Genomic DNA, 27845 nt, shown 5'->3' on the forward strand with positions numbered 1-27845 from the left:
TAGCTTTAAAAATCACTGAAAATTAATTTGTAAATTAATTTTTTTTTGGAACGAAGCAAGTTTTACCAATATGCTGGCTAGTTTCCAAGACTAGTTTCCAAGGTTTAGCTCACTTGGCTAAATCGCTGGCTTTTAAAGCAGACCAAGCAGTCCAGCAGCACGGTTCGATTCCCGTAACAGCCTCCCCGGACAGGTGCCGGAATGTGGCGACTAGGGGCTTTTCACAGTAACTTCATTGAAGCCTACTCGTGACAATAAGCGATTTTCATTTTCATTTCAGACCGTCGGGAAAGGGGTACCATCAGAAATCCTTCCTGAAACAGCACAAGTCTCACCCTTTCAACAACAGTCTGACCAGTCAAGTGGGAGCGGCCTGACTGGGACAAGTGACCCTCGAACCAGCGGTAACAGTCACTGAAAACACAAATGTTGTTTAGTTGGTAACTCACTTCCGTTTCCAAAATGAATAGATGAGTTGAGAGTAGGGCCCCCTCGAGCCTGCTCCCCCATTCGATAAGATCATGGCTGATCTGATTGTGGCCTTAATTTTACTTTCTTGTTAGCTGCCCCGTCCTCTATAAACCTTGGCTCCATCCTTTGTCAATCCAGAGTCTATCAAACTCGGCCTTGAATATATTCAATGAGCCAGCCCCCACAGCCCCCCCCGGGGAGGGGAATTGCACAGGCCAATGGCCCACTGGGAGATAAACAATGTCTTCACCCAGATGGTGGTGAATCTATGCAATTCACTATAACAAAAACATTGTGTGATTTCAAGAAGGAAATAGATACAGTTTTTGGAGCTAAAGGAATCAAGGGATATGGGGGGAAAGGCAGGATCAGGCTATTGAATTTGATGATCAGCCATGATCATAATCAATGGTGGAGCAGGCTCGAAGGGCTGAATAGCCTACTCCTGCTTCTATTTTCGATGCCTGTAACTATGTATGAATGGCACAGAAGCATCAATGGGCTGAATGGCCCATTCCTGATACTATTTTGTGTGTTCTTATGTTATGTTCCCTTACGATACAGAGAATGTGACAAATGGCAAATTACATTATTCCCACCTTGCTTTCTCATTCCAACAATTACAAGAATAACGTTAAACAGTTGAAAGGGAATTTAAAATTGTGCACGTGTCAAGTATTACATGCACGTATTACCACGGAGTGATTCAGCTGGTTAGCACTAAAGCTGTGTGAGTTATCACTGTACTATAACTGTGTGAGCTATCACTGTACTATAACTGTGTGAGTTATCACTGTACTATAACTGTGTGAGCTATCACTGTACTATAACTGTGTGAGTTATCACTGTACTATAACTGTGTGAGCTATCACTGTACTATAACTGTGTGAGCTATCACTGTACTATAACTGTGTGAGTTATCACTGTACTATAACTGTGAGCTATCACTGTACTATAACTGTGTGAGCACTCACTGTACTATAACTGTGTGAGTTATCACTGTACTATAACTGTGTGAGCTATCACTGTACTATAACTGTGTGAGCACTCACTGTACTATAACTGTGTGAGCTATCACTGTACTATAACTGTGTGAGTTATCACAGTACTATAACTGTGTGAGCTATCACTGTACTATAACTGTGTGAGCTATCACTGTACTATAACTGTGTGAGTTATCACAGTACTATAACTGTGTGAGCTATCACTGTACTATAACTGTGTGAGCTATCACTGTACTATAACTGTGTGAGCTATCACTGTACTATAACTGTGTGAGCTATCACTGTACTATAACTGTGTGAGCACTCACTGTACTATAACTGTGTGAGTTATCACTGTACTATAACTGTGTGAGCTATCACTGTACTATAACTGTGTGAGCTATCACTGTACTATAACTGTGTGAGTTATCACTGTACTATAACTGTGTGAGCACTCACTGTACTATAACTGTGTGAGTTATCACTGTACTATAACTGTGTGAGCTATCACTGTACTATAACTGTGTGAGTTATCACTGTACTATAACTGTGTGAGCTATCACTGTACTATAACTGTGTGTTATCACTGTACTATAACTGTGTGTTATCACTGTACTATAACTGTGTGAGCACTCACTGTACTATAACTGTGTGAGTTATCACTGTACTATAACTGTGTGAGCTATCACTGTACTATAACTGTGTGAGCTATCACTGTACTATAACTGTGTGAGTTATCACTGTACTATAACTGTGTGAGCTATCACTGTACTATAACTGTGTGAGCTATCACTGTACTATAACTGTGTGAGCTATCACTGTACTATAACTGTGTGAGTTATCACTGTACTATAACTGTGTGAGCTATCACTGTACTATAACTGTGTGTTATCACTGTACTATAACTGTGTGAGCTATCACTGTACTATAACTGTGTGAGCTATCACTGTACTATAACTGTGTGAGTTATCACTGTACTATAACTGTGTGAGTTATCACTGTACTATAACTGTGTGAGCTATCACTGTACTATAACTGTGTGAGCTATCACTGTACTATAACTGTGTGAGTTATCACTGTACTATAACTGTGTGAGTTATCACTGTACTATAACTGTGTGAGCTATCACTGTACTATAACTGTGTGAGTTATCACTGTACTATAACTGTGTGAGTTATCACTGTACTATAACTGTGTGTTAACACTGTACTATAACTGTGTGAGCTATCACTGTACTATAACTGTGTGAGCTATCACTGTACTATAACTGTGTGTTATCACTGTACTATAACTGTGTGTTATCACTGTACTATAACTGTGTGAGCTATCACTGTACTATAACTGTGTGAGCTATCACTGTACTATAACTGTGTGTTAACACTGTACTATAACTGTGTGAGCTATCACTGTACTATAACTGTGTGTTATCACTGTACTATAACTGTGTGAGCTATCACTGTACTATAACTGTGTGAGCTATCACTGTACTATAACTGTGTGTTAACACTGTACTATAACTGTGTGAGCTATCACTGTACTATAACTGTGTGAGCTATCACTGTACTATAACTGTGTGAGCTATCACTGTACTATAACTGTGTGAGCTATCACAGTACTATCTTAGAACAGTACAGCACAGAACAGGCCCTTCGGCCCTCGATGTTGTGCCGAGCCATGATCACCCTACTCAAACCCACGTATCCACCCTGTACCCATAACCCAACAACCCCCCCTTAACCTTACTTTTTAGGACACTACGGGCAATTTAGCATGGCCAATCCACCTAACCCGCACATCTTTGGACTGTGGGAGGAAACCGGAGCACCCGGAGGAAACCCACGCACACAGGGGGAGGACGTGCAGACTCCGCACAGACAGCGACCCAGCCGGGAATCGAACCTGGGACCCTGGAGCTGTGAAGCATTGATGCTAACCACCATGCTACCCTGCTGCCCCTACCCTACTATAACTGTGTGTTATCACTGTACGATAACTGTGTGAGCTATCACTGTACTATAACTGTGTGAGTTATCACTGTACTATAACTGTGTGAGCTATCACTGTACTATAACTGTGTGAGCTATCACTGTACTATAACTGTGTGAGCTATCACTGGACTATAACTGTGTGAGCTATCACTGTACTATAACTGTGTCAGCTATCACTGTACTATAACTGTGTCAGCTATCACTGTACTATAACTGTGTGAGCTATCACTGTACTATAACTGTGTGTGATCACTGTACTATAACTGTGTGAGCTATCACTGTACTATAACTGTGTGAGCAATCACTGTACTATAACTGTGTGTTATCACTGTACTATAACTGTGAGTTATCACTGTACTATAACTGTGTGAGTTATCACTGTACTATAACTGTGTGAGCTATCACTGTACTATAACTGTGTGAGCTATCACAGTACTATAACTGTGTGAGCTATCACTGTACTATAACTGTGTGAGCTATCACTGTACTATAACTGTGTGAGCTATCACTGTACTATTACTGTGTGAGCTATCACAGTACTATAACTGTGTGAGCTATCACTGTACTATAACTGTGTGAGTTATCACTGTACTATAACTGTGTGAGCTATCACTGTACTATAACTGTGAGCTATCACTGTACTATAACTGTGTGAGTTATCACTGTACTATAACTGTGTGAGCTATCACTGTACTATAACTGTGTGAGCTATCACTGTACTATAACTGTGTGTTATCACTGTACTATAACTGTGTGTTATCACTGTACTATAACTGTGTGAGCTATCACTGTACTATAACTGTGTGTTATCACTGTACTATAACTGTGTGAGCTATCACTGTACTATAACTGTGTGAGCTATCACTGTACTATAACTGTGTGAGCTATCACTGTACTATAACTGTGTGAGCTATCACTGTACTATTACTGTGAGCTATCACAGTACTATAACTGTGTGAGGTATCACTGTACTATAACTGTGTGAGTTATCACTGTACTATAACTGTGTGAGCTATCACAGTACTATAACTGTGTGAGTTATCACTGTACTATAACTGTGTGAGCTATCACTGTACTATAACTGTGTGAGCTATCACTGTACTATAACTGTGTGAGCTATCACTGTACTATAACTGTGTGAGCTATCACAGTACTATAACTGTGTGAGTTATTACTCTAGTATAACTGTGCAAGCTATCACAGTACTATAACTGTGTGAGCTATCACTGTACTATAACTGTGTGAGCTATCACTGTACTATAACTGTGTGAGTTATCACTGTACTATAACTGTGTGTTATCACTGTACTATAACTGTGTGAGCTATCACAGTACTATAACTGTGTGTTATCACTGTACTATAACTGTGTGAGCTATCACAGTACTATAACTGTGTGAGCTATCACTCTACTATAACTGTGCAAGCTATCACAGTACTATAACTGTGTGAGCTATCACTGTACTATAACTGTGTGAGCTATCACTGTACTATAACTGTGTGAGCAATCACTGTACTATAACTGTGTGAGCTATCACTGTACTATAACTGTGTGTTATCACTGTACTATAACTGTGTGAGCTATCACTGTACTATAACTGTGTGAGCTATCACTGTACTATAACTGTGTGAGCTATCACTGTACTATAACTGTGTGTTATCACTGTACTATAACTGTGTGAGTTATCACTGTACTATAACTGTGTGAGCTATCACTGTACTATAACTGTGTGAGCTATCACTGTACTATAACTGTGTGAGATATCACTGTACTATAACTGTGTGAGTTATCACTGTACTATAACTGTGTGAGCTATCACTGTACTATAACTGTGTGAGTTATCACTGTACTATAACTGTGTGAGCTATCACTGTACTATAACTGTGTGAGCTATCACTGTACTATAACTGTGTGAGCTATCACTGTACTATAACTGTGTGAGTTATCACTGTACTATAACTGTGTGAGCTATCACTGTACTATAACTGTGTGAGCTATCACTGTACTATAACTGTGTGAGCTATCACTGTACTATAACTGTGTGAGTTATCACTGTACTATAACTGTGTGAGCTATCACTGTACTATAACTGTGTGAGCTATCACTGTACTATAACTGTGTGTTATCACTGTACTATAACTGTGAGCTATCACTGTACTATAACTGTGTGTTAACACTGTACTATAACTGTGTGTTATCACTGTACTATAACTGTGTGAGCTATCACTGTACTATAACTGTGTGAGCTATCACTGTACTATAACTGTGTGTTAACACTGTACTATAACTGTGTGTTATCACTGTACTATAACTGTGTGAGCTATCACTGTACTATAACTGTGTGAGCTATCACAGTACTATCTTAGAACAGTACAGCACAGAACAGGCCCTTCGGCCCTCGATGTTGTGCCGAGCCATGATCACCCTACTCAAACCCACGTATCCACCCTGTACCCATAACCCAACAACCCCCCCTTAACCTTACTTTTTAGGACACTTCGGGCAATTTAGCATGGCCAATCCACCTAACCCGCACATCTTTGGACTGTGGGAGGAAACCGGAGCACCCGGAGGAAACCCACGCACACAGGGGGAGGACGTGCAGACTCCGCACAGACAGCGACCCAGCCGGGAATCGAACCTGGGACCCTGGAGCTGTGAAGCATTGATGCTAACCACCATGCTACCCTGCTGCCCCTACCCTACTATAACTGTGTGTTATCACTGTACGATAACTGTGTGAGCTATCACTGTACTATAACTGTGTGAGTTATCACTGTACTATAACTGTGTGAGCTATCACTGTACTATAACTGTGTGAGCTATCACTGTACTATAACTGTGTGAGCTATCACTGTACTATAACTGTGTGAGCTATCACTGTACTATAACTGTGTCAGCTATCACTGTACTATAACTGTGTCAGCTATCACTGTACTATAACTGTGTGAGCTATCACTGTACTATAACTGTGTGTTATCACTGTACTATAACTGTGTGAGCTATCACTGTACTATAACTGTGTGAGCAATCACTGTACTATAACTGTGTGTTATCACTGTACTATAACTGTGTGAGTTATCACTGTACTATAACTGTGTGAGTTATCACTGTACTATAACTGTGTGAGCTATCACTGTACTATAACTGTGTGAGCTATCACAGTACTATAACTGTGTGTTATCACTGTACTATAACTGTGTGAGCTATCACTGTACTATAACTGTGTGAGCTATCACTGTACTATAACTGTGTGTTATCACTGTACTATAACTGTGTGTTATCACTGTACTATAACTGTGTGAGCTATCACTGTACTATAACTGTGTGAGTTATCACTGTACTATAACTGTGTGAGCTATCACTCTACTATAACTGTGTGAGTTATCACTGTACTATAACTGTGTGAGCTATCACTGTACTATAACTGTGTGAGCTATCACTGTACTATAACTGTGTGAGCTATCACTGTACTATAACTGTGTGAGCTATCACTGTACTATAACTGTGAGCTATCACAGTACTATAACTGTGTGAGGTATCACTGTACTATAACTGTGTGAGTTATCACTGTACTATAACTGTGTGAGCTATCACAGTACTATAACTGTGTGAGTTATCACTGTACTATAACTGTGTGAGCTATCACTGTACTATAACTGTGTGAGTTATCACTGTACTATAACTGTGTGAGCTATCACTGTACTATAACTGTGTGAACTATCACTGTACTATAACTGTGTGAGCTATCACAGTACTATAACTGTGTGAGTTATTACTCTACTATAACTGTGCAAGCTATCACAGTACTATAACTGTGTGTTATCATTGTACTATAACTGTGTGAGTTATCACTGTACTATAACTGTGTGAGATATCACTGTACTATAACTGTGTGAGTTATCACTGTACTATAACTGTGTGAGCTATCACTGTACTATAACTGTGTGAGCTATCACTGTACTATAACTGTGTGAGTTATCACTGTACTATAACTGTGTGAGCTATCACTGTACTATAACTGTGTGAGCTATCACTGTACTATAACTGTGTGAGCTATCACTGTACTATAACTGTGTGAGTTATCACTGTGTGAGCTATCACTGTACTATAACTGTGTGAGTTATCACTGTACTATAACTGTGTGAGTTATCACTGTACTATAACTGTGTGAGTTATCACTGTACTATAACAGTGTGAGTTATCGCTGTACTATAACTGTGTGAGTTATCACTGTACTATAACTGTGTGAGCTATCACTGTACTATAACTGTGTGAGCTATCACTGTACTATAACTGTGTGAGTTATCACTGTACTATAACTGTGTGTTATCACTGTACTATAACTGTGTGAGCTATCACTGTACTATAACTGTGTGAGCTATCACTGTACTATAACTGTGTGAGTTATCACTGTACTATAACTGTGTGAGCTATCACTCTACTATAACTGTGTGAGTTATCACTGTACTATAACTGTGTGAGCTATCACTGTACTATAACTGTGTGAGCTATCACTGTACTATAACTGTGTGAGCTATCACTGTACTATAACTGTGTGAGCTATCACTGTACTATAACTGTGAGCTATCACAGTACTATAACTGTGTGAGGTATCACTGTACTATAACTGTGTGAGTTATCACTGTACTATAACTGTGTGAGCTATCACAGTACTATAACTGTGTGAGTTATCACTGTACTATAACTGTGTGAGTTATCACTGTACTATAACTGTGTGAGTTATCACTGTACTATAACTGTGTGAGCTATCACTGTACTATAACTGTGTGTTATCACTGTACTATAACTGTGTGAGCTATCACTGTACTATAACTGTGTGAGCTATCACTGTACTATAACTGTGTGTTATCACTGTACTATAACTGTGTGAGTTATCACTGTACTATAACTGTGTGAGTTATCACTGTACTATAACTGTGTGAGTTATCACTGTACTATAACTGTGTGAGCTATCACTGTACTATAACTGTGTGTTATCACTGTACTATAACTGTGTGAGTTATCACTGTACTATAACTGTGTGAGCTATCACTGTACTATAACTGTGTGTTATCACTGTACTATAACTGTGTGTGTTATCACTGTACTATAACTGTGTGTTATCACTGTACTATAACTGTGTGAGTTATCACTGTACTATAACTGTGTGAGTTATCACTGTACTATAACTGTGTGAGCTATCACTGTACTATAACTGTGTGAGTTATCACTGTACTATAACAGTGTGAGTTATCGCTGTACTATAACTGTGTGAGTTATCACTGTACTATAACTGTGTGAGCTATCACTGTACTATAACTGTGTGAGCTATCACTGTACTATAACTGTGTGAGTTATCACTGTACTATAACTGTGTGAGCTATCACTGTACTATAACTGTGTGAGCTATCACTGTACTATAACTGTGTGAGCTATCACTGTACTATAACTGTGTGAGCTATCACTGTACTATAACTGTGTGAGCTATCACTGTACTATAACTGTGTGAGCTATCACTGTACTATAACTGTGTGTTATCACTGTACTATAACTGTGAGCTATCACTGTACTATAACTGTGTGAGCTATCACTGTACTATAACTGTGTGAGCTATCACTGTACTATAACTGTGTGAGCTATCATTGTACTATAACTGTGTGCGCTATCACTGTACTATAACTGTGTGTTATCACTGTACTATAACTGTGTGAGCTATCACTGTACTATAACTGTGTGTTATCACTGTACTATAACTGTGTGAGTTATCACTGTACTATAACTGTGTGAGCTTATCACTGTACTATAACTGTGGGTTATCACTGTACTATAACTGTGTGAGCTATCACTGTACTATAACTGGTGTTATCACTGTACTATAACTGTGTGGCTATCACTGTACTATAACTGTGTGAGCTATCACTGTACTATAACTGTGTGTTATCACTGTACTATAACTGTGTGAGTTATCACTGTACTATAACTGTGTGAGTTTCTGTACTATAACTGTGTGAGTATCACTGTACTATAACTGTGTGAGCTATCACTGTACTATAACTGTGTGTATCACTGTACTATAACTGTGTGAGCTTATCACTGTACTATAACTGTGTGAGCTATCACTGTACTATAACTGTGTTTCACTGTACTATAACTGTGTGAGTATCACTGTACTATAACTGTGTGAGCTATCACTGTACTATAACTGTGTGAGTTATCACTGTACTATAACTGTGTGAGTTATCACTGTACTATAACTGTGTGAGCTATCACTGTACTATAACTGTGTGAGCTATCACTGTACTATAACTGTGTGAGCTATCACTGTACTATAACTGTGTGAGTTATCACTGTACTATAACTGTGTGAGCTATCACTGTATTATAACTGTGAGCTATCACAGTACTATAACTGTGTGAGTTATCACTGTACTATAACTGTGTGAGCTATCACAGTACTATAACTGTGTGAGCTATCACTGTACTATAACTGTGTGAGCTATCACTGTACTATAACTGTGTGAGCTATCACTGTACTATAACTGTGTGAGCTATCACTGTACTATAACTGTGTGAGCTATCACTGTACTATAACTGTGTGTTATCACTGTACTATAACTGTGAGCTATCACTGTACTATAACTGTGTGAGTTATCACTGTACTATAACTGTGTGAGCTATCACTGTACTATAACTGTGTGAGTTATCACTGTACTATAACTGTGTGAGCTATCACTGTACTATAACTGTGTGAGTTATCACTGTACTATAACTGTGTGAGCTATCACTGTACTATAACTGTGTGAGCTATCACTGTACTATAACTGTGTGAGCTATCACTGTACTATAACTGTGTGTTATCACTGTACTATAACTGTGTGTTATCACTGTACTATAACTGTGTGTGTTATCACTGTACTATAACTGTGTGAGCTATCACTGTACTATAACTGTGTGTTATCACTGTACTATAACTGTGTGTGTTATCACTGTACTATAACTGTGTGAGCTATCACTGTACTATAACTGTGTGTTATCACTGTACTATAACTGTGTGTGTTATCACTGTACTATAACTGTGTGAGCTATCACTGTACTATAACTGTGAGAGCTATCACTGTACTATAACTGTGTGAGCTATCACTGTACTATAACTGTGTGAGCTATCACTGTACTATAACTGTGTGAGCTATCACTGTACTATAACTGTGTGAGCTATCACTGTACTATAACTGTGTGAGCTATCACTGTACTATAACTGTGTGAGCTATCACTGTACTATAACTGTGTGAGCTATCACTGTACTATAACTGTGTGAGCTATCACTGTACTATAACTGTGTGTTATCACTGTACTATAACTGTGAGCTATCACTGTACTATAACTGTGTGTTAACACTGTACTATAACTGTGTGTTATCACTGTACTATAACTGTGTGAGCTATCACTGTACTATAACTGTGTGAGCTATCACTGTACTATAACTGTGTGTTAACACTGTACTATAACTGTGTGTTATCACTGTACTATAACTGTGTGAGCTATCACTGTACTATAACTGTGTGAGCTATCACAGTACTATCTTAGAACAGTACAGCACAGAACAGGCCCTTCGGCCCTCGATGTTGTGCCGAGCCATGATCACCCTACTCAAACCCACGTATCCACCCTGTACCCATAACCCAACAACCCCCCCTTAACCTTACTTTTTAGGACACTTCGGGCAATTTAGCATGGCCAATCCACCTAACCCGCACATCTTTGGACTGTGGGAGGAAACCGGAGCACCCGGAGGAAACCCACGCACACAGGGGGAGGACGTGCAGACTCCGCACAGACAGCGACCCAGCCGGGAATCGAACCTGGGACCCTGGAGCTGTGAAGCATTGATGCTAACCACCATGCTACCCTGCTGCCCCTACCCTACTATAACTGTGTGTTATCACTGTACGATAACTGTGTGAGCTATCACTGTACTATAACTGTGTGAGTTATCACTGTACTATAACTGTGTGAGCTATCACTGTACTATAACTGTGTGAGCTATCACTGTACTATAACTGTGTGAGCTATCACTGGACTATAACTGTGTGAGCTATCACTGTACTATAACTGTGTCAGCTATCACTGTACTATAACTGTGTCAGCTATCACTGTACTATAACTGTGTGAGCTATCACTGTACTATAACTGTGTGTTATCACTGTACTATAACTGTGTGAGCTATCACTGGACTATAACTGTGTGAGCTATCACTGTACTATAACTGTGTCAGCTATCACTGTACTATAACTGTGTGAGCTATCACTGTACTATAACTGTGTGAGCTATCACTGTACTATAACTGTGTGAGCAATCACTGTACTATAACTGTGTGTTATCACTGTACTATAACTGTGTGAGTTATCACTGTACTATAACTGTGTGAGTTATCACTGTACTATAACTGTGTGAGCTATCACTGTACTATAACTGTGAGCTATCACTGTACTATAACTGTGTGAGCTATCACAGTACTATAACTGTGTGTTATCACTGTACTATAACTGTGTGAGCTATCACTGTACTATAACTGTGTGAGCTATCACTGTACTATAACTGTGTGTTATCACTGTACTATAACTGTGTGTTATCACTGTACTATAACTGTGTGAGCTATCACTGTACTATAACTGTGTGAGTTATCACTGTACTATAACTGTGTGAGCTATCACTGTACTATAACTGTGTGAGTTATCACTGTACTATAACTGTGTGAGCTATCACTGTACTATAACTGTGTGAGCTATCACTGTACTATAACTGTGTGAGCTATCACTGTACTATAACTGTGTGAGCTATCACTGTACTATAACTGTGAGCTATCACAGTACTATAACTGTGTGAGGTATCACTGTACTATAACTGTGTGAGTTATCACTGTACTATAACTGTGTGAGCTATCACAGTACTATAACTGTGTGAGTTATCACTGTACTATAACTGTGTGAGCTATCACTGTACTATAACTGTGTGAGTTATCACTGTACTATAACTGTGTGAGCTATCACTGTACTATAACTGTGTGAGCTATCACTGTACTATAACTGTGTGAGCTATCACAGTACTATAACTGTGTGAGTTATTACTCTACTATAACTGTGCAAGCTATCACAGTACTATAACTGTGTGTTATCATTGTACTATAACTGTGTGAGTTATCACTGTACTATAACTGTGTGAGATATCACTGTACTATAACTGTGTGAGTTATCACTGTACTATAACTGTGTGAGCTATCACTGTACTATAACTGTGTGAGCTATCACTGTACTAAAACTGTGTGAGTTATCACTGTACTATAACTGTGTGAGCTATCACTGTACTATAACTGTGTGAGCTATCACTGTACTATAACTGTGTGAGCTATCACTGTACTATAACTGTGTGAGCTATCACTGTACTATAACTGTGTGAGCTATCACTGTACTATAACTGTGTGAGCTATCACTGTACTATAACTGTGTGAGCTATCACTGTACTATAACTGTGTGAGCTATCACTGTACTATAACTGTGAGTTATCACTGTACTATAACTGTGTGAGCTATCACTGTACTATAACTGTGTGAGCTATCACTGTACTATAACTGTGTGAGCTATCACTGCACTATAACTGTGTGAGCTATCACTGTACTATAACTGTGTGAGCTATCACTGTACTATAACTGTGAGTTATCACTGTACTATAACTGTGTGAGCTATCACTGTACTATAACTGTGTGAGCTATCTCTGTACTATAACTGTGTGAGCTATCACTGTACTATAACTGTGTGAGTTATCACTGTGTGAGCTATCACTGTACTATAACTGTGTGAGTTATCACTGTACTATAACTGTGTGAGCTATCACTGTACTATAACTGTGTGAGCTATCACTGTACTATAACTGTGTGAGCTATCACTGTACTATAACTGTGTGAGTTATCACTGTACTATAACTGTGTGAGTTATCACTGTGTGAGCTATCACTGTACTATAACTGTGTGAGTTATCACTGTACTATAACTGTGTGAGTTATCACTGTGCTATAACTGTGTGAGCTATCACTGTACTATAACTGTGTGAGTTATCACTGTACTATAACTGTGTGAGCTATCACTGTACTATAACTGTGTGAGTTATCACTGTGTGAGCTATCACTGTACTATAACTGTGTGAGCTATCACTGTACTATAACTGTGTGAGCTATCACTGTACTATAACTGTGTGTGTTATCACTGTACTATAACTGTGTGAGCTATCACTGTACTATAACTGTGTGAGCTATCACTGTACTATAACTGTGTGAGCTATCACTGTACTATAACTGTGAGCTATCACTGTACTATAACTGTGTGAGTTATCACTGTACTATAACTGTGTGAGCTATCACTGTACTATAACTGTGTGAGTTATCACTGTACTATAACTGTGTGAGCTATCACTGTACTATAACTGTGTGAGCTATCACTGTACTATAACTGTGAGTTATCACTGTACTATAACTGTGTGAGCTATCACTGTACTATAACTGTGAGTTATCACTGTACTATAACTGTGTGAGCTATCACTGTACTATAACTGTGTGAGCTATCACTGTACTATAACTGTGAGTTATCACTGTACTATAACTGTGTGAGCTATCACTGTACTATAACTGTGTGAGTTATCACTGTACTATAACTGTGTGAGTTATCACTGTACTATAACTGTGTGAGTTATCACTGTACTATAACTGTGTGTTATCACTGTACTATAACTGTGTGTTATCACTGTACTATAACTGTGTGAGTTATCACTGTACTATAACTGTGTGTTATCACTGTACTATAACTGTGTGTTATCACAGTACTATAACTGTGTGAGCTATCACTGTACTATAATTGTGTGAGCTATCACTGTACTATAACTGTGTGAGTTATCACTGTTCTATAACTGTGTGAGCTATCACTGTACTATAACTGTGTGAGTTATCACTGTACTATAACTGTGTGAGCTATCACTGTACTATAACTGTGTGTTATCACTGTACTATAACTGTGTGAGCTATCATTGTACTATAACTGTGTGAGCTATCACTGTACTATAACTGTGTGAGCTATCACTGTACTATAACTGTGTGTTATCACTGTACTATAACTGTGTGTGTTATCACTGTACTATAACTGTGTGTTATCACTGTACTATAACTGTGTGAGTTATCACTGTACTATAACTGTGTGAGTTATCACTGTACTATAACTGTGTGAGCTATCACTGTACTATAACTGTGTGAGTTATCACTGTACTATAACTGTGTGAGTTATCACTGTACTATAACTGTGTGAGTTATCACTGTACTATAACTGTGTGAGTTATCACTGTACTATAACTGTGTGAGTTATCACTGTACTATAACTGTGTGAGTTATCACTGTACTATAACTGTGTGAGTTATCACTGTACTATAACTGTGTGAGTTATCACTGTACTATAACTGTGTGAGTTATCACTGTACTATAACTGTGTGAGTTATCACTGTACTATAACTGTGTGAGCTATCACTGTACTATAACTGTGTGAGTTATCACTGTACTATAACTGTGTGAGTTATCACTGTACTATAACTGTGTGAGTTATCACTGTACTATAACTGTGTGAGTTATCACTGTACTATAACTGTGTGAGTTATCACTGTACTATAACTGTGTGAGTTATCACTGTACTATAACTGTGTGAGTTATCACTGTACTATAACTGTGTGAGCTATCACTGTACTATAACTGTGTGAGTTATCACTGTACTATAACTGTGTGAGCTATCACTGTACTATAACTGTGTGAGCTATCACTGTACTATAACTGTGTGAGCTATCACTGTGCTATAACTGTGTGAGCTATCACTGTACTATAACTGTGTGAGCTATCACTGTACTATAACTGTGTGAGCTATCACTGTACTATAACTGTGTGAGCTATCACTGTACTATAACTGTGTGAGTTATCACTGTACTATAACTGTGTGAGCTATCACTGTACTATAACTGTGTGTTATCACTGTACTATAACTGTGTGAGCTATCACTGTACTATAACTGTGTGAGCTATCACTGTACTATAACTGTGTGAGCTATCACAGTACTATAACTGTGTGTTATCACTGTACTATAACTGTGTGAGTTATCACTGTACTATAACTGTGTGAGTTATCACTGTACTATAACTGTGTGAGCTATCACTGCACTATAACTGTGTGAGCTATCACTGCACTATAACTGTGTGAGCTATCACTGCACTATAACTGTGTGAGCTATCACTGCACTATAACTGTGTGAGCTATCACTGCACTATAACTGTGTGAGTTATCACTGTACTGCAACTGTGTGAGCTATCACTGTACTATAACTGTGTGAGCTATCACTGTATTATAACTGTGAGCTATCACAGTACTATAACTGTGTGAGTTATCACTGTACTATAACTGTGTGAGCTATCACTGTATTATAACTGTGAGCTATCACAGTACTATAACTGTGTGAGTTATCACTGTACTATAACTGTGTGAGCTATCACTGTACTATAACTGTGTGAGTTATCACTGTACTATAACTGTGTGAGCTATCACTGTACTATAACTGTGTGAGCTATCACTGTATTATAACTGTGAGCTATCACAGTACTATAACTGTGTGAGTTATCACTGTACTATAACTGTGTGAGCTATCACTGTACTATAACTGTGTGAGCTATCACTGTACTATAACTGTGTGAGCTATCACTGTACTATAACTGTGTGAGCTATCACTGTACTATAACTGTGTGTTATCACTGTACTATAACTGTGTGAGCTATCACTGTACTATAACTGTGTGAGCTATCACTGTACTATAACTGTGTGTTATCACTGTACTATAACTGTGTGTTATCACTGTACTATAACTGTGTGAGCTATCACTGTACTATAACTGTGTGAGCTATCACTGTACTATAACTGTGTGAGCTATCACTGTACTATAACTGTGTGAGCTATCACTGTACTATAACTGTGTGAGCTATCACTGTACTATAACTGTGTGAGCTATCACTGTACTATAACTGTGTGAGCTATCACTGTACTATAACTGTGAGCTATCACTGTACTATAACTGTGTGAGCTATCACTGTACTATAACTGTGTGAGTTATCACTGTACTATAACTGTGCGCTATCACAGTACTATAACTGCGTGAGCTATCACTGTACTATAACTGTGTGAGTTATCACTGTACTATAACTGTGAGCTATCACAGTACTATAACTGTGTGAGCTATCACTGTACAATAACTGTGTGAGTTATCACTGTACTATAACTGTGTGAGCTATCACTGTACTATAACTGTGTGAGCTATCACTGTACTATAACTGTGTGAGTTATCACTGTACTATAACTGTGAGCTATCACTGTACTATAACTGTGAGCTATCACTGTACTATAACTGTGAGCTATCACTGTACTATAACTGTGTGAGCTATCACTGTACTATAACTGTGAGCTATCACAGTACTATAACTGTGTGTTAACACTGTACTATAACTGTGTGAGCTATCACTGTACTACAACTGTGTGTTATCACAGTACTATAACTGTGTGAGCTATCACTGTACTATAACTGTGTGTTATCACTGTACTATAACTGTGTGAGTTATCACTGTACTATAACTGTGTGAGCTATCACTGTACTATAACTGTGTGTTATCACTGTACTATAACTGTGTGAGCTATCACTGTACTATAACTGTGTGAGTTATCACTGTAATATAACTGTGTGAGCTATCACTGTACTATAACTGTGTGAGCTATCACTGTACTATAACTGTGTGAGCTATCACTGTACTATAACTGTGTGTTATCACTGTACTATAACTGTGTGAGCTATCACTGTACTATAACTGTGTGTTATCACTGTACTATAACTGTGTGAGCTATCACTGTACTATAACTGTTTGAGCTATCACTGTACTATAACTGTGAGCTATCACTGTACTATAACTGTGTGAGCTATCACTGTACTATAACTGTGTGAGCTATCACTGTACTATAACTGTGTGAGCTATCACTGTACTATAACTGTGTGAGCTATCACTGTACTATAACTGTGTGAGCTATCACTGTACTATAACTGTGTGATATCACTGTACTATAACTGTGTGAGCTATCACTGTACTATAACTGTGTGAGCTATCACTGTACTATAACTGTGTGAGCTATCACAGTACTATAACTGTGTGAGTTATCACTGTACTATAACTGTGTGTTATCACTGTACTATAACTGTGTGAGCTATCACTGTACTATAACTGTGTGAGTTATCACTGTACTATAACTGTGTGAGCTATCACTGTACTATAACTGTGTGTTATCACTGTACTATAACTGTGTGAGCTATCACTGTACTATAACTGTGTGAGCTATCACTGTACTATAACTGTGTGAGCTATCACTGTACTATAACTGTGTGAGCTATCACTGTACTATAACTGTGTGAGCTATCGTTGCACTATAACTGTGTTAGCTATCATTGTACCATAACTGTGTGAGGTAATAGTGTAATAGGTTGAACTTAATCAAGTAAGACATGAAGGGTAGAATTAACTGTGACCTGAGGGCATTAAGAAAACTGGGAAGCTAATACCTGTGCTGACAATACATTCCCCTGAGTCAGACAGATTTGAGTGGTTCAAAGTACTTGGCATGTCAAATCTTTCTAATAAATGTGGGAAAGTCTGTATGAAAACTTCAATTAAAACTGAAATCACTCAAAGGATACTATTTATACATATCCAGTTAATCCATTTAAAGATTCACAGTCTGCTTTCTGCATTGCTCAGGTATATTGAAATCTAATGTGTATGGGATGCTGTTTAACTTATAGAACATTGAACAGTACAGCACAGAACAGGCCCTTCGGCCCTCAATGTTGTGCCGAGCCATGATCACCCTACTCAAACCCACGTATCCACCCTATACCCGTAACCCAACAACCCCCCCCCCCCTTAACCTTACTTTTATTAGGACACTACGAGCAATTTAGCATGGCCAATCCACCTAACCCGCACATCTTTGGACTGTGGGAGGAAACCGGAGCACCCGGAGGAAACCCACGCACACAGGGGGAGGACGTGCAGACTCCACACAGACAGTGACCCAGCCGGGAATCGAACCTGTGACCCTGGAGCTGTGAAGCATTTATGCTAACCACTTGAGCAGTCTCTTTGTCTATAATTATTTATCGATAATAATTACTTAAACGGAGAGAGATTGCAGAACTCTTAAGTCACAGAGGGGTCTGGTTGTCCTGATATGTAATCAGGAAAACGTTTGTATGCAGGTACAGCAAGTGATTAGGAAGGCAAATGGCATGTTGTCCTGGCTGACCTTTTATCCCAACACCAGATCCACGCTTTCCCCATACCCCTTGACATCTTTAGCATCTAGAAATCTTGGCCTCCACAGCCTTCTGTGGTAGAGTTCTGCAGGTTCGCCATCCTCTGACTGAAGAGGTTTAGCACTTAGAATAGTACAGCACAGAACTGTCCCTTCAACCCACGATGTTCAACCTAACCTACACCCCTTCAATTTACTGCTGTCCATGTGCTTGTCTAAGAGTAGCTTAAATGTGCCGAATGACTCTGACTCCACCACCTCTGCTGGCAGTGCATTCCACACACCCACCACTCTCTGGGTAAAGAACCTACCTCTGACATCTACCCTATACCATCCTCTAATTAGCTTAAAATTATGTGCCCTCGTGACAGCCATTTCCACCCTGGGGAAAAGTATCCATGCCTCTCATCACCTTGTACACCTTTATCAAGTCACTTCTCTGCCTTCTTCGCTCTAGTGAGAAAAGCTCTAGCTCCCTCAACCTTTCTTCATAAGTCATGCCCTCCAGTCCAGGCAGCATCCTGGTAAATCCCCTCTGTACCCTCTCCAAAGCATCCAGATCCTCCCTAAAATGAGACGAACAGAACTGGACACAATATTCCAAGTGTGGTCTAACCAGGGTTTTATAAAGCTGCAGCAAAACGTCATGGCTCTTAAACTCAGTCCCTCTGTTAATGAAAGCCAACACACCATATGCCTTCTTAACAACCCTATCAACCTGGGTGGCAACTTTGAGGGGTCTATGTATGTGGACCCCAAGATCCCTCTGTTCCTCCACACTTCCAAGAATCCTGCCTTTAACTCTGTATTCAGTGTGGTGGTATGATTAGCATAGCTGCCTGCCATTGGTGCAGAACACCGGTTACCATTGGCCCTGGTCGGTCATGTGCCTCTCGACCGGTTGGTTGAGACCAGTCATGTGACGGCTCCCCGATTGGTCGAGAGGCTGAGTTAACCCCGCCTCCAGGGCGGGGTATAAATACCCAGTACTCCCGGTTGTCGTCCTTCTACTGCAATCGACCGCAGGGCTAACATCTAGTATATTAAAGCTTCAGAATTTTATGTGTTTCAATCAGATCCCCCTCTCATTCTCCTAAATTTCCCTATATTCGGGCCCAGTCGACCCATTCTCTCCTCACACCGACAATCCTGCTATCCCAGGAATCTGTCTGGTGAACCTTTGTTGTGCTCCCTCTAAGCAATTCCATTCTTCCAAATGGGAATATTTAATTTGGTGCTGTCTGGGTCAGACTCCTGTTCCTGTCATTATCTTTTCATCATTCGGACTTTCCCAAACTCCAACAGAATCGCTGTGAGCATCGGAAAGATTCCCATACGGGCTCGCTGCCTGTGAGCAAAGATGGCGACCCACTTCCCCGGCTCCCCACAGAAGCCCTTCCGCCAGGTTCACGTTTGTCAAAAGGAGTTCTAATTAGCTGCAGTGTGAGCACTCGCTGGGGAGGCTGCTGAATGACGGGAGGCTGTTGGATATGGGGTGGCTCTCATTAATTGTATGGAAATGGGGCTTAAGTGGCAATAATTGGTTTCTTGCTGCGCTACGCCGAGATCCTGATTTTGCTTTTGGGAACGGGCCGGTTGCATCGCAGACGGTTTGCCGCCTGACCCAGATCTCGTTTTGGCCTCTCCCGCTATTCACCGGCCTCCTTAAGCTTGAGTGAGAGCGTAACGAGGCTGGAGAATTGCGCCCAAAGTATGGCACCAAGTCACAAAAGGGGTTATTCGGTCCAAAGACCAAAAGCTTGTTTAAAGGGGTATGTTCTAAGGAGTGCCTTAAAGGAGGTAAGTGAAGTAGAGAGATGTGGAGAGGTGTAGTGGAATTCCAGAGGGTGGGTCCAGACTCAACGGACATAGAACATAGAACAGTACAGCACAGAACAGGCCCTTCGGCCCTCAATGTTGTGCCGAGCCATGATCACCCTACTCAAACCCACGTATCCACCCTATACCCGTAACCCCCCCCCCCCCCCCCCCCTCCCCAACCTTACTTTTTAGGACACTACGGGCAATTTAGCATGGCCAATCCACCTAACCCGCACATCTTTGGACTGTGGGAGGAAACCGGAGCACCCGGAGGAAACCCACGCACACACGGGGAGGACGTGCAGACTCCGCACAGACAGTGACCCAAGCCGGGAACTGAACCTGGGACCCTGGAGCTGTGAAGCATTTATGCTAACCACCATGCTACTGTGCTGCCCGAGATTTGAACCTGGATCCCCAAAGCACTGCCCTTGGTCTCAGGATTACTAGTCCAGTGACAATACCATTGTGCCACTGCCTCCCCCTATGACAGCACCAATGGGGGAGCAATTAAAATTGGGAATGTACAAGTGGCCAGAATTAGAGGTGCGCAAATAACTCAGAGGATTTCATAGAATTTACAATGCAGAAGGAGGCCATTTGGCCCATCGAGTCTGCACAGGGCCCTTGGAAAGAGCACCCTACCCAAGCCCACACCTCCATCCGATCCCCACACCTCCACCCTGTCTCTGTAACCCCATCTAACCTTTCTTTTTTGGACACTAAGGGCAATTTAGCATAGCCAATCGACCTAACCTGCACATCTTTCGGGGGTTAGGCCATGCAGGGATTTCTGCACAAGGACGAGAATTTTTAAAGAATGCGTTGCTTGACCCTGAGGCAATGCAGGTCAACGAGCACAGGGGCGAAAGGGGAAGGAGATTTGGTGTGGGTTAAGACATGCAATTGAGTCCAAAATTCAAAAAGACTGGGCAAAATGATGTGCATCAATGAAGGCGAAAAGTTCATAGAACATAGGACATTACAGCGCAGTACGGGCCCTTCGGCCCTCGATGTTGCGCCGACCTGTGAAACCATCTGAAGCCTATCTGACCTACACTATTCCATTTTCATCCATATGTCTATTCAGTGACCACTTAAATGCCCTTAAATTTGGCGAGTCTACTACTGTTGCAGGCAGGGCGTTCCACACCCCTACTACTCTCTGAGTAAAGAAACTGCCTCTGACATCTATCCTATATCTACCACCCCTCAATTTAAAGCTCTGTCCCCTCGTGTTGGTCATCACCATTCGAGGAAAGAGACTCTCACTGTCCACCCTATCTAACCCTCTGACTATCTTATATGTCTCTATTAAGTCACCTCTCAGCCATCTCATCTCTAACGAAAACAACCTCAAGTCCCTGAGCCTTTCCTCGTAAGACCTTCCCTCCATACCAGGCAACATCCTAGTAAATCTCCTCTGAACCTGCTTATTTCCACCAGTAATATCAGTGTACTCTCATTGAATGGGCAGTTTGAAACGCAAATGAGTCAGACCTAAAAACACTCGCGCTCAGGTTTACTGTGATCTTTTCCGCTATTTCAGGATCAATCCCCAGGATAGATCCCAAAAATCTGACCGCGCCTCTTCTCCTCTCCACCGCCTCCACCGCCCCCCCCCCCCCCCCCCCCCCCCCCACCCCCCACGCCGTCTCCCCCATGCCAAAGTTCTGAGATGCTGCCCACTGGACTGGGACTAGTTGAGGAAGAATCTTTGAATTGCTTTCGTTACTTGAGGCGCACAGGAAAATATTTGACAGGCTTGAATACACGTCAAAATCATTTAATTTATTAAGGAACTGACTGGTGTGCACTATGAGACTATTAAATGGTTCATTTGCGTTTTTTTTAAAAATTCTGTGAATTTAAATCAGATCAGTCAAAGGTTGAGGAGTAAACACATTTATAAAATATGCTTAATTTTGGTGTAAATCCCATTTTCGGCTGGGTTAGTCAAACCGCCAGTTATCGCTTTTAAATACTTCAAGGAACAAAAAAAGGAACCAATTAAATTTCATTATGCCACCCAATTTCTCTGGTTTACGGAAGGTTCTTGTGATCCAGCTCTCAGGCTACAAAGGTGAATAGTTAGGTGGAGCCTAGTGTTGAGGAATGACACATCCAGTGAATATTGTATATTGGAAGTGATAGAACAAGCAGCAGATTCTATCTCTAACCACATGAAGGACAATATCAACAACAGTGGGGTGAAACGTGCCAACAATCATCTTCATGAGGGTGAAAAGTTCAATGCCATCAAAGAGTTCAGAGAACAACCAGACCAGGTGGCTGAAAGCGATGGTCATATCGGGGCTCGATAGAACAGTGGTTATGTTGGTGGCTGGTAATCCTGAGGGCTGACCCAATAATCTCGACACATTTTCAAATCTCACCATTGAAGCTGAGAAATTTAAATTCAGTGATATAAATAAAGCTAGTTCCAATAATGGTGACTATTAAATAATCGTCTTATTAACTGCCTGTGAATGTAATATATATGATATGATAATTCACACTGTCTTTGTAAGCGCGGTAGCGTTATCCAACCACTAGGGGGAGTAGCTCTGGGAGTACTCGGGAACTTGTACTGGGCTCCACCCTTGGCTCCGCCCACGACTCCTCCCCCTAGTGCTGCTGTATAAATACCCTTGTCCAGAGTCAGCCTGAGTTCACTAAGTTCATCAACGGGTAACAGGCTGGCTCTGAAGTAAGTTGATTAAAGCCTTGATTCATATCGGAAACATGTGTCTGGTGAATTGATGGTTCCCTCACTGCCGTCAAAAGCCTTTAGAGAAGAAAATCTGCCATCCTTACCTGGTCCGGCCTACATGCGATTCTGGATGCTGGGCAATGTGGTTGACCCTTAACTACCCCTGAAATGATCCAAACAAGCCACTCAGTTGTGAGAAGGCAGCTCACCACCACCTTCTTAAGGGCAATTAAGGACGGGAAATAAATTCTGACCTTGCCAGTAACGCCCATATCCCGCGGTGAATAAGACAAAAAACATTTTACGGGGAGTTCTGAAGTTGAGGAGACAGCATAGCAAGTTGGACAGATAAGGAGCTGAGTTCCAGAGAGTGTAGATGGTGTTTGGGATAGAGAGAGAGAGAGAGACAGAAAGAGAGAGAGGAGATGGCTGCCAGATCCCTCAACAAAGTGAGAGGAAATGCACAGTAGACTGCTTCCTTTCTGTTAACTTTTATCGATCCTGTGCTTGGCTGTCGCCTTGAGTTTGCTGATCGGTAAAGGGGATTATTTCCAGTTTAAGTGGGACTGCTGCACAGATGGGAATCTATGGAACGATGTGAACTGAGCAAACAATCCCAAACCATTTCCACGCTGCACCCAGCTGTCGTTTCCAGTAAAGATCAATAAACAAAGAGGCCTCCTGCACAAAAATCTTGTGGTTCCTTTTTAGTTGGTTTACACAATCGCCAAGATTAACGATTTAAGGCACATGATTCTCTTGTCCTTTTGAGAGAGGGCAGCATCTGTTTCTTAACTTTAATGGACATTTTTTCAGAGTATTTCATATCCAGAAGTGATATTTCATTCTGAAGCCGTTGGCACGAACTGCTTTTACATAAACTGCGTCTCAGAAAACTACTGCCAGAAAAACTCTGGGAGAAAATCAAAGCGGTGTGAAAAGAAAATGTAGGCCGGGATTTGACCCACGGCACGTCACCTCCCCCCCCCCCCACCACCAGCTGATGTGACAGGTCGTTTAAATTGTCGTTTACATTGGGGGGACCATAATATTCCAGTGGGCAAAGCGGTAAAATCCAGACCTTAGCATTTGAAAACATTTATTTTATTTATTAATTATAAAATCTGTTGGCCGCATGGGAGAAAAAAAAAATGGCTGCTCAGAATCATCCAATCGCAAGTCATGAAGTGTCTATCCGGTCCCCGATTTTAGGGAATAGGGTAAAATAATAATAATAATAATAATCTTTATTGTCACAAGTAGGCTTACATTAACACTGCAATGAAGTTACTGTGAAAAGCCCCTAGTTGCCACTTTCCAGCACCTGTTCGGGTACACTGAGGGAGAATTCAGAATGTCCAATTCACCTAACAAGCACGTCTTTCTGGACTTGTGGGAGGAAACCAGGGCACCCGGAGGAAACCCACGCAGACACGGGGAGAACGTGCAGACTCCGCACAGGCAGTGACCCGAGCCGGGAATCGAACCTGGGACCCTGGAGCTGTGAAGCAACAGTGCTTCCCACTGTGCTACTGTGCTGTTCGATGGTATAGCAGCATTGGAGGCATAAGTAATCATAGAATCATGCCGTCACAGAATGCTGCAGCACAGAAGGAAGATATTCCTCCTGGCTTGCCTGTGCCAGTTCTCCGGAAGAGCGACTCACCCAGTCCCACTACCCCGCCTTTTCCCCAGAGCCCTTTAAATTTTTTCGCTTCAGATAACGATCTAAATGCCTTTAGAAGTTGAATCTGCCTCCACCACACTGTCAGGCCGGGCATTCCAGATTCAGACCCTCCCTGCGTAAAAACCTTCTCTTTTGCCAATCACCTTAAATTGGTCTCCACCTGGTTCTTGAGCCTTCTGCCAATGGCAATATTTTCTCCCCATCTTCTCCATCTCTCCATCTAGACCCCTCATGATTTTTCAAATCTTCTTTATCAAATCTTCCTTTGTCCTCTCTTCTCTGAGGAGGACAATCGCAGCTTCCATAATCGATCCGCATGGTTGACGTTCCTCATTCCTGGAAGCATTCTTGTCATTTTTCTGCACCCTCTCGATGGCCTTCACACCCTTCCCAAATTGTGGTGCCCCAAATTGGAAATAATGGCCTAGATGTATGCCACAATGGTGACGAATTCTCTCATTTCACGGAAGCAGGGCTGATGTTGGGCCAGGGTTCACACTTATGTTTTACAGAGGCAACCGGGCATTTAGATCACTAGCTGCCTTCACTGACGTGGAATCTTGGTAGGCCAGGAATGTGAAACCTATAGTGTGCACATCAACCCAGTTACCCTCATCAACCCTCAGTGTTAACTCATCAAAACGCACAATCAAATCAGTTAAACACGATTTGCCCTTTACAAACCTGTGCTAGCTTTACATAATTAACCCACATTTTCCAATTGATCGTTAATTTTGTCCTGAATGATCATTCCTAAAGGATTACTTGCTCCCGAGGTTAAACCGACCCGCCTGTAGTTGCTGAGCTTATCTTTGTATCTTATCTTCAATAAGGTTGTAACATTTTCAATTCTCCAGTCTTCTGGCATCACCCTTTATCTAAGAAGGATTGGAAAATTATGACCAATGTCTCTGCAATTTCTGTATCTTTGGATTCACCTGACTTAGTCCTGGTAATTTACCAACTTTATGTAAAAACAACCTTGCTAATACCTTCTTATCAATGTTTAACCCCTCCAGTGTCTTAGCTACCTCCTTGTTCACTATAACCTGTGCAGCAACTCCATCCTTGATAAAAACAGATGCAAAGTATTCCTCTCTGACATACCTGCTGCCTTCATCCTTATATCCTCTTGTTGATCTTTAATTAGTCCAATTGCCCATTTTTAAAACATAAATTTAGAGTACCCAATTCATTTTTTCCAATTATGCGGCAATTTACCATGGCTAATTTACCCACCCTGCACATCTTTGGGTTGTGGGAGCGAAACCCACGCAGACACGGGGAGAATATGCAAACTCCACACGGACAGTGACTCAGAGCTGGGATCGGACCTGGGACCTCGGCGGCAGGAGGCAGCAGTGCTAACCACTGCGCCACCGTGCTGCCCTTTGCTTTTAATTTTTCAATGCCTATGGAAGACATTTGGTTTCCCTTTTACGGTAGCTTCCAGTCTCTTTTCTTACGCTCGCGTTTCTTCTCTTACTTCATTTTTCTCTTGAAACTTTCTATATTCAGGTTCGTTCTCAATTGTATTTTCGACCTGATGTAGTTTCTATGCACCCTTTTTCTGCTTCATCTTACTCTCTATCACTGTTGTCATATGTGGAGCTCTGGATTTGATTTGCACTCATGCGAACCTACCTTGACTGTACCGAAGCTATCTCCCCTTTGAAGGCAGCCTATTGTTCTTTTAGAGTTTTTTGCCAGACAGTTTTTCATTCCAATGTACCTGGGCCAGATTTGTTCCAACCCGATTGAAGTTGATCTTTCCCACAATCAATTATTCTTCCTTTAGATTGTTCCGTACTCTTTTCCACAGCCAAATTAAACCTTATGATATAATCATCACTGCCTGCTAAATGTTCCCTTTGCTAACACTTGATCTACTTGACATACCTCATTCCCCAGAACCAGATCTATCAGTTTGAATCTATTGTTGGACTGGGAACATTTTGGTGTGGTAAATTCTCCCGAACACACTTTTCTCACCCTCTGCCCTTTACACTGGTACTATCCCAGTCTACACTAGGATCACTAAAGTCCCCCATACTCTGTAGCTTTTGCGTCTCTCTGTAATTTCTTTGCAAATGTGTTCCTCTACATCTTTCCCACTAGTTTGTGGCCTGTAGAATGCAGGTAACAGTCTAATGCAGGGGTGGGCAAACTTTTCCGTGCAAGGGCCACATTCAGAAATTCACAATTCACAAAGGGCCGCATAGTATATTAAGTAAAATAATTACTTCACCCGGTTATGATTCTGGGCGCCTCATATAGAACAGTACAGCACAGAACAGGCCCTTCGGCCCTCGACGTTGTGCCGAGCAATGATCACCCTACTCAAGTCAACGTATCCACCCTATACCAGTAAGTAACCCAACAGCCTAACCCCCCATTAACCTTAAAAAAAATTAAAAAAAAAAAAAAAAAATTTTTTTTTTAAAACAATTTTTTTTTTTTTTTTTAATGACTTGGTGGGCCGCAGAAATATCTTTGGCGGGCCGCATGCGGCCCGCGGGCCGTAGTTTGCCCACCCCTGGTCTAATGGTACCTGCATTGTTTCTTAATTCTAACCAAATAGATTCTGCCCTTGACCCTCTGGGACATTCTCTCTCTCACTACTGTTACCCCATCTCCAATCTTTCTTTTCTTATATTTCCTGAACACCTTGTAACCAGAAATTTTTAATATCCAGTCCTGTCCTTTTTTGTCCTCGGTCTCTATTACCACCAGGACGTTAAATTCACATGTATCTCTGCCAGCAG

The 27845-nt window shown here is 41.0% G+C and overlaps 1 protein-coding gene across 1 annotated transcript in view; it reads right to left on the minus strand.

Moving 5' to 3' along the window:
- Positions 1-27845, minus strand: part of dnai3 (dynein axonemal intermediate chain 3) — a 150158-nt gene that overhangs the window by 52074 nt on the left and 70239 nt on the right. The window lies entirely within an intron of this gene.

This window comes from Scyliorhinus canicula, chromosome 4, assembly GCF_902713615.1.
Source record: "Scyliorhinus canicula chromosome 4, sScyCan1.1, whole genome shotgun sequence".
Taxonomy (NCBI): domain Eukaryota; kingdom Metazoa; phylum Chordata; class Chondrichthyes; order Carcharhiniformes; family Scyliorhinidae; genus Scyliorhinus; species Scyliorhinus canicula.